Below are 9,106 nucleotides of genomic sequence, written 5' to 3'. Positions count from 1 at the left end.
TGCATGTATTGGTAATGTGGCACATAGCCAAGAACCACAATTTACACACTTTTTGCCACGTGACCTACTTCTGCTGTGTGTGTATATGCACTGTACCTCATCCTGACATCTCCATCTCAGTGTGTGGTACCACCATAACTCCCAGACAGCATGCCCGCTGCCTTGGAGTCATATTCAACTCTGATCTCTCCTTTACCCCCCCCACATACAATCTGTGGCCTGAACATATCAGCTGCACCTCAAGAACATCGCAAGAATCCGCTCTTTTCTCACTGTGCACTCGCTAAAAACACTCACTGTTGCCCTCATCCACTCTCGCCTCGACTATTGCAACTCGCTGCTGATCGACCTCCCCGGCACCAGACTCTACCCCCTCCGATTCATCCTGAATGCGGCAGCCAGGCTCCTCTTCCTGTCCAGCAGCTACTCGGATGCCTCTGCCCTGTGCCAGTCACTGCACTGGCTGCCCGTCAAATACAGAATTCAATTCAAACTCACTACCCTCAACCATAAAGCTCTCCATAGCACTGTGCTGCCCTACGTTGCCTCCCTCATCTCAGTCCACCACCCAGCCCAGGCCCTCCGCTCTGCTAGCAAAATCAGACTAAGTGCCACTTTTAATTAAAACCTCTCATTCCCACCTCCAAGACTTCTCCAGAGCAGCACCAGTCCTCTGGAACGCGCTAGCCAAAACTATCCGTGCAATCTCTGATTCACAAAACTTTAGGTGTGCTTTAAAAACACACACCTTCAGGGAGACCTACCATATGCCCTAAACCAAACCACTCTGTACTCTGCCTGATAACATACTCCCTGTCCTACTGATTGCAATCGCTGCTAGCCACCATCAACCGCTCCCTGCAGTCACACCGTTTCAGCCACCACATAGCTTAATGTGTGACCATTGCGTATGTGTATAGCATTCCTCACTCTCCACCTCGCCATACCGTGCACATCTCCAGCCCCTTTACCTTCTGTATCACCCCGTTATCTGTAGTATGTAAGCTCGTTGGCGCAGGACCCTCACCCCTACTGCTTCCATCAACTGATTACTACATGTAACTGTGGCATTTGTGTTTTTGTAAGCGCTGCGGAATGTTTGGTGCTATATAATTAAAGATTATTATTATTATTATTATTATTATTATTATTATTATTATTATTATTATAAGGGAGCTTTCACACATTGCGTAAATGCTGCAGCAGATTTTTCTGTGGAAATTCCCCTAAGTCATGTGGACGGGATTTCAAAAATTTCCACACATCTGCAGCATGCCTATTTATGCTATCGCTTTTTGCTGCATATTTCAACCCTTGATATACAAGGGTTAAAACCCATAGCAAATCCACAACAAAATGTGCACCATTAAGGTGTGGCTTCCACCACTGGATTTGCTTCAGAATGCTCGTGACCTATATGAAGTGTTGAGGCACCCTAAACATTCTTGCACCCGTTATGGCCATCACATAATCAGGACACTTGCCGTATTTTAATTTCTAGCACCAGAAGTTTTCGGCTTTTTTTTTTCATACGACAGAATATTTCCATAGTACACAGTACAGGATGCGGCTTAATCTGCTGCTGCAGAATTCCGCTCCCAGACACACTTGCCTACATGTGGAATTGCTAGCAGAATTAAGCCATTTTCAGTTCTGCATCAAAATCCGCATGGATGCTGTGGAGTTTGGTGTGGAATTTTCCTGCCCGTGTGAAAGCAAGGACAGCAAGCAGAGACACTGAAAGCAGGAATTAATGCAGAAAGCATACTATTGTATAAATTCAGTATTAAAATGTTTGCTTAAGGCTTGTTTCACACAGGCTACAAATGGTTTCCAATGGGCTCTTTCACATGAGTGATGTTTTGTAGCCTGAAAGAACCCATTGAAAACCCTGGGCTTCATATAAGTTTTGTAGCGATGTCTCAGCTATAAAATCGTGTGATTTTTGTAGCCCGTGTGAAACCGGCCTTAACCAGAATACCACTTGGTTTTTACGTTAACATTTTGCTATCGATCATTTCAGTAAAATACTTTTTTTTAGAACTTTTGCCTATGTAAATTAGGCTTGCAGTTTTTTTTCTCTGCCAACTGTGTGGCAACTAGGGTTAATTGAGGTGATAGAAGTCTGCATTGATTCTGGTCTGTGGTCTCGACTCGGAATTGATTTTGATAAGAGGTAGTTTTATTTTTGTATAAAGGACCTTTTGGGAGTTTCTGCAGCTGGACCATGGTTTGTATATTGTACAATTAGCACCAATTTCTTACTAATGTAGATTCTACTTTTCACTTACGAGTTGATGAAAATCCAGGTAGGAAATCGAATTTTCTAAACTATAGGAATCCTATTCCTGATTAGCATGAATGTGGTGCTGCTGTGCTCTTTAACGCAGCAGGCAAATAATGCTCCTAATATGTGGAAGACTAGATGTTTTTGTGTGTCACATCAGTTTGATTCCTATAAACAAGGCACAATCCTAATAATATACTCGTACATGCTTCTGTTTGGGGCTTGGGGGCACAAATGCTTTCTTGACATTCACTCTTCCGTCTTGTGAAGCGTGCTGTTAATGCAGCAGATGTAGGTCATTTGATCTCTCGTTTCCCAAGAACTTGATACAAGCTTACAAAACAGGACAACACATGACAAACAGAAAAAAGAAATGGGATATAAAACTGGGTGGAAAGCTGCAACAGCTGATTACATAATGTGGATTTTCAGGTTTGTAATATACAGTAGTTACAGCTTGCAATAAAACTTGGATCCAAAATATTTTATCATTTTAAAAAGAAAGACATTGCAGATTGTGCTCAAATGTGTCTTTTTTTTTTTACTGAGGAAAGGCTTGTTTTCTGGCCACTGCCATGTAGCCCAGATTGGCGGAGGGCTGCACTAATAGTTGACGTTCTGAAAGTTTCTCCCATCTGCACGCAGAATCATTGCAGGTCAGTCAGTGTGACCATTGGGTTACTGGTCACCTCTTACCAAGGCCCTTTTCCCCCAATTACTTAGTTTGGTGGGTCAGTCAGCTCTAGGAAGAGGCCTGGTAGTTCCAAACTGGGCTGCTATTGTATGTGAGTTCTATCAGAGTCTGAGAAGCACAAAAAAAGAACCCCCTTGTAATGTGTAGAGTCCTGCATGTTGGACAGCACATGGATGGAGTGTCCACGTGCTGTTCAATGTGAGTTGTGCCATGACTACCTAAGGGGGTTAAATGCACATCCATGTGCAGCAGAAAATCATTTGGAACCTGCAGATTTCACCCCTCTAGTCAAAATGACATGCTGCAAGTTTAAAAATCTGCACTGCAGGTCGATTACTTTCTAGAAAAATTCTGCCGCATGTATATGGGGTTTGAAGAATTTCTGTCCACACAAAAAAATCGGCATCATTTACAGTACACGTGTGCATCCCCTAAGGCCACTCACATGCACTTTTTACTGCAATTACTGTGGCGTTTTGAACGCCAGTAATCTTGGTACAGTTATCTCCATTGACTTCAATGGGGCCTCGCAGAACTACGCTCAAAACGTTTGTTTTCTACTGTGATTTTCGTGCACTGTCTGCTCTATTTTGGTGTGCTTTTGCGCTTTTTAACGCATCTCATCACAATGATGGGGTGCATTGAAAAGCACTGTTGAACACCGTAAACAGCATTCGAAAACGGCAGTAAAAATCGCAGCAAAACGTCACGATCAAAATCGTGACGTTTTGCCAATGCTGTGTGTGAGTGGCCTTAGGCCCCATTCACACAGCAGTATTTTGCATCAGCACAGTTAGCAGTGGGTCCACTTGAGTTGTAAATTTGAAAACTTATATTGCATGGAGTTTGTATGTTCTTATTGTGTTTTTCTTCTCTGGAAAAAGAACAAGGTGGATGGTAGTGCAGTTTTTAGCATTGTTGCTTTGCAATGCTGGAGTTCTAGGCTAAAATCTGACCATGGGCAACATCTCTACAGAGTTTTATGTTGTGTTCTCCCTCCTCCTCTGGAGAAGGAAGAGCACAGAACAAGTGTGGTGGCTCAGTTAGCATTGTTGCCTTGCAGTGTGGGAGTTTGAACAAGTATAATAATCTTTATATGGTGCCAACATATTCTATGGGGCTTACAAAACCGGAACAAACAAAACCACGGTTACATGTAATCAGTTGATGAAAACAGTAGAGGTTAGGGGCCTGCTCCAACGAGCTTACATACTACAAATAGTGGGGTGATACAGAAGGTAAAGGGGCTGGAGATGTACACGGTATGGCGGGGTGGAGAGTGAGGGATACTATAAATAGGTAATGGTCAAATTAAGACGTATAGTGGCTGAATCGATATGACTGCAGGGGGCGGTTCATTGCGGTTAGTAGAGATTGCAGTCAGTAGGACAGGGAGTATGTTATCAGGCGGAGTATCGAGGGGTTTGGTTTAGGAGATGTGGAATGCCTCCCTGAAGAGGTGTGTTTTAAGAGCATGCCTGAAATTATTTGTGTTGGGGATTGCCCGGACAGCTGGGGGTAGGTCGTTCCAGAGGACTGGTGCTGCTCTGGAGAAGTCTTGGAGGCAGGAGTGAGAGGTTCGAATTAAAGGGGTGCTTAATCTGATTACGTTGGCGGAGCGGAAGGCCTGGGCTGGGTGATGAATTGAGATGAGGGAAGCAATGTAGGACGGCGCGGTGCTGTGGAGAGCTTTATGAACGAGGGTAGTAAGTTTGAATTGGATTCTGTATTTGACAGGCAGCCAGTGCAGTGACTGGCACAGGGCAGAGGCGTCCGAGTAGTGGCTGGACAGGAAGATGAGCCTGGCTGACGCACTCAGGATGGATTGGAGGGGGTAGAGTCTGGTACAGGGGAGGCCGATCAGCAACGAGTTGCAACAATCGAGCCAAGAGTGGATGTGAGCAACAGTGAGCGGTTTTAGCGTGTCTGCGATGAGAAAAGGGTGTTTTTATGTTCCGTTTGTGTTTTTCCTTTTGTATTTAAAAAAAAAAATAAAACACATAGAACAAGTGTGGTGGCTCTGCTATTAGAGCTGTTGCCATGCAGTGTTGAAGTTCTAGGTTCAAATCTGAACAAGGATGACATCTTCTGGCACTTCTCCTTTTGAGAAAAAAAACAAACAAATGTGGTGGCTCGGATGTTAGCGCTGGAGTTCTAGTTTCAATGCTGACCAAGGGCGACATCTATCCGGAGTTTTTCAAAGTTGAACATAGAGTAGGGCTCACATTTTTATTGGCAGTACCAATATACTTCACAATAACTGCAAGCCCTGTGTTAGCGGACAGGATGTTATACAGGTTATAGTTTTGATAATGACTTCATTTAAACATGGTCATTGTATCAACCGGGATCGTAAGGCTTCCAGCGGTGAAGGTGGTGGTGTCAATCCGGGATTTGTACAGCAAAGTTCATAGCTGGAGGCGGTTTCTTTAACACTCTAAATGTGAAAGAAACCGTGTCTAATGTGTCATATTCATGTATCCATTTCCTGCTTCCAGTGAAGGTGAAATAAAACCCTACCCTCTGTCGCTCTGTTTACTCACTTTTTACTTACTGGAAGTGATCCAACAAGAATAGGAAATGGCTTAACTGCAGTGTTTGTTAGATTTCAAGTGATATTTATGAAGCCTATGGATGTAATTACTAAAGATTTTTTGATTATGCCAAACTTTAGCAGCTGATAGAAAAAGATGCGTCAAATTTGTTGGGTTAAGCATTTAACCCTTTGCAAACGAATTTACCTGGTACCTGCACACTCCTCAGCTCTTTGGCCACTCACACAGGCTGTTCTTTACAGCATTTAAATGTTGCGCTAAATGCTGTAAACCGCCTCCATTCATTTCAATTGGTTTTTGCAGACAAAGCTAAAGTGCAGCAATTCAAACACGTTTTTCAAGCTATTTTCGGGCATTTTAGCGTTTTTAAACACAATGTTTCTCCCATTGCATTTTTAATGCAATCAAAAACGCGGTAGAATGCATTTTATGCTACCAGATGGTAAAATGAAAGTGGTGACATCATCTGCTTAATTTGTCTGCGTGGTCACTGCGCTGCTAAAAGCACAGTAACACCGCAGGCAAACGCTCACACTGAACGTTGTGCTAAGCAGCTCTGCCCTAGTAAAAACACTGCATTTATACAAACGCCTGTGTGAGAGCGGCCTAATTTATTTTGGGTGTGAAAGCGCATTGTGAATTCCTTGGAATTACTCCACAGAAACACACAAAAATGGTTATGATCATTTTATTTGCAATTTTTTTTTTATTAAACGTGAGTTATGAGTCTTTCACATCAGGAAGAGTTGTAATAATCCTGTAAATATGTATATTGGCATAACGTACATTTATATAATAAGACTCTTAGTTTCTAATATCTATCTCTGTAATACAGAGGCATCCAATAACTGAATACAATGTTTATAGCATTTGTTTCTTAAGGCCCATTTACACGCAACGATCGGTTAAACAGCCAAACAAATTGATGACTTTTTTGCATGAAATTGCACGTAGAGATAATGGATTGAAATCATCTTATTTTCTCTCATTAGCTAAAGTTAACTTTAGTAGAAGTAGAACTATTTGTTAGCTCAGGTGGGTGTGTGTTTATGCCAGGGATTATGTGGTCAGCAGGATTCCATTGTCTTCTTCTGGCATGAGTAAACAATGTACTCAATGTGTATTTAAGGCAAGCAAAACACCTCCCCTCATGTAGTCAAGCAGCTCAAAAGACTGAACAATTTCCATTCAAATGGAACGAATTTTGAACTGCCTGATACTATTTTTATGACGGCTAGATGACAAGTGAACAATATAGTGCACAATTGCACGTGTTTACATGTAACAATTATCGCTCACTTTCAGCTATTTGAATGAATTTTGGGCGATAATTGTTGCATGTAAATGGGCTTTTACACTATGCAAGGCAGAGCTCCGATGTCGGAGGCTGTTCTGAAAAGGAACTTTATCCTGCACACTGTAATATAGTATATGCACAACAGCCTGTGACGTCAGAGAGCTGTCCTGCATAGTGTAATACACATAATTCCCTCTTATATGTATGAATAAATCATTCACGTCACTAATTTCATGGTCATGATTTTCATACTTCATGATCCTCTTATCACACTCTAGGCTGGATATACACACTCTGTTAAAAACAGCACAAAATGCAGTTTTTTCTTAACCTAAAAAAAACGCTGACATTATTTTCTTTAAAGTCTACAGTACCATATATACCGAATGGCCATTTTTTTAGCAGCACCCATCTAGTATTGTGTTGGACCTCTTTTGACTTTCAAAACTGCAGCAATTCATCATAGTATAGATAGGGAGTAAATTCTGCAGCATTTCCACATCCCCAAAACAATCAAAATCAATACCATTGCCGGCTCTCCCCGTCCTCTCCTCCATAGGCTTACCACTGTCAGCGCTCCCTGGCTTATGGTTCCCAGCGGCCTGTAGTGACCTCATCTGACTAGTAGCGCAGCACCTGATCAGGTTGCTAGGAAGCGGAAGCCAGGGAGTGCTGACAGTAGGAAGTCTACGGAGGAGGGGAGGGGGAGTGCCGCATAGTATCTGCAGCTGATCTCCAGTCAAAATCTGCACCAAAATCTCCAAGGCCCAATATCCATGGGGAAAATAGATTTATTAAATCCACGTGTGATCCGCGTATAAAATTGCCCATAGGATATCAGTGACCACCCACGGTTAATTAAATAGCCACTGATGGTATTTTTAAACGATTTGTGGATGGCTCGCATGGGAATTAAAACGCAGCATGCTCCATTTTAACGCGGCTCACGTGCGGGTGGGCCTAATTGTCCTCTATCTCAGTTGATCTCCCGCATGCAAAAAAAAAGACAAAAGTGCATTCGCTGTGGAAATCTGTGCGGGCCGAGGGGGCGTGGCCTAGGGCATGAAGAGATAGGAGGCACAGGCTGAAGGCTCCCGCTGAACCCCGGCTAAACAGCATCATTCCCGGCACTCACGGACACCAAAAGCACACCATGGGACGTCTGAAGAAGGCAGGAGACAAGGGGGAGCCCGCAGGAGAAGAAACGGGGCCCCTGGATGCTTTCCTAGACCATATACCGCGGCGGCCGGCGACCCAGGAGAAATCCAAGATGGCACCGCTGCTCCGGAAAGGGGGAGGAGCTACACCACCGCGCGGCAACACAGGTCATCCCAGACTGCAGGAGGCTATCAGGCAGACCCCAAGGACCAAAGGTACCTGGCCCCACAGCCACAAAGGCAGCCCAAACAGACAAAAGAGGCGCCGAGGCAAGCCCCGCCCACCGCTACCGGCGCCATGCTAAAGAGCAAGCTCCCTTCCAGGAGCTTGAGAGGCACCTCCCCAGACCCCCCAGGGCGAAAAACGGCCCGCAGCCCGACTGACACAGGGCTAGGGATGGCAACCAGGCTGCAAGGGGCACTACTGCAGGCAGCAGGCACAAACGCAGAGAGAGGAGACAGGTGCCTAAACAGCAAGGAGGGAGAGGGGTTAGAGCATGATCCCCATGACCCGCAGGGCTCAGAAGAAGAGGCTCCCCCCCCCCCCCCACACACACACAAGCGAGCCGTGGCAGCGAGACCCCACACGAAACCGCACTAAACTACAGGGACACCCCACGAGAGAGCCCAAGCAATACTTTGAGCCAAGCCGCAACTAAACCCACAAAGGGGCATACTCTACAAACATATGCACACCATCCTCCTGCCCCAGACCTAGAGGAAGATGAAGAGGAAGACGACGATGCATGGGATTGGAAAGCCCACCTAAAATGCATTCCCACCAGAAGTGAAATAGACGCCTTACTGACAAAAGCGACAAGCTCACAAATGCAAGCCATAGAAGCATTGCAAACTGAAATAAAGCATATTGGTCACAGTCGCCGATACTGAAGAAGCTCAGACCGAGTTACAGGCGCAGATCACCGAACATCATAACATCCTGCTAGACCACTCCTCGCAGATCACGAGCATACTTACCCATCTGGACGACATTGAAAATCGTAACAGAAGGAACAACATACGCATACGCAGCTTAAGCGAGGAAGTGGAACCGGCACGCTTAGAAAAGTGGGCAACTAAAAGCTTTGGTGAAAAACTCAACAGGCAAGAAGACAA

Source organism: Eleutherodactylus coqui, chromosome 2 (genome assembly GCF_035609145.1).
Source record: "Eleutherodactylus coqui strain aEleCoq1 chromosome 2, aEleCoq1.hap1, whole genome shotgun sequence".
NCBI classification, from domain to species: domain Eukaryota; kingdom Metazoa; phylum Chordata; class Amphibia; order Anura; family Eleutherodactylidae; genus Eleutherodactylus; species Eleutherodactylus coqui.
This window is presented reverse-complemented; position numbering follows the sequence as displayed.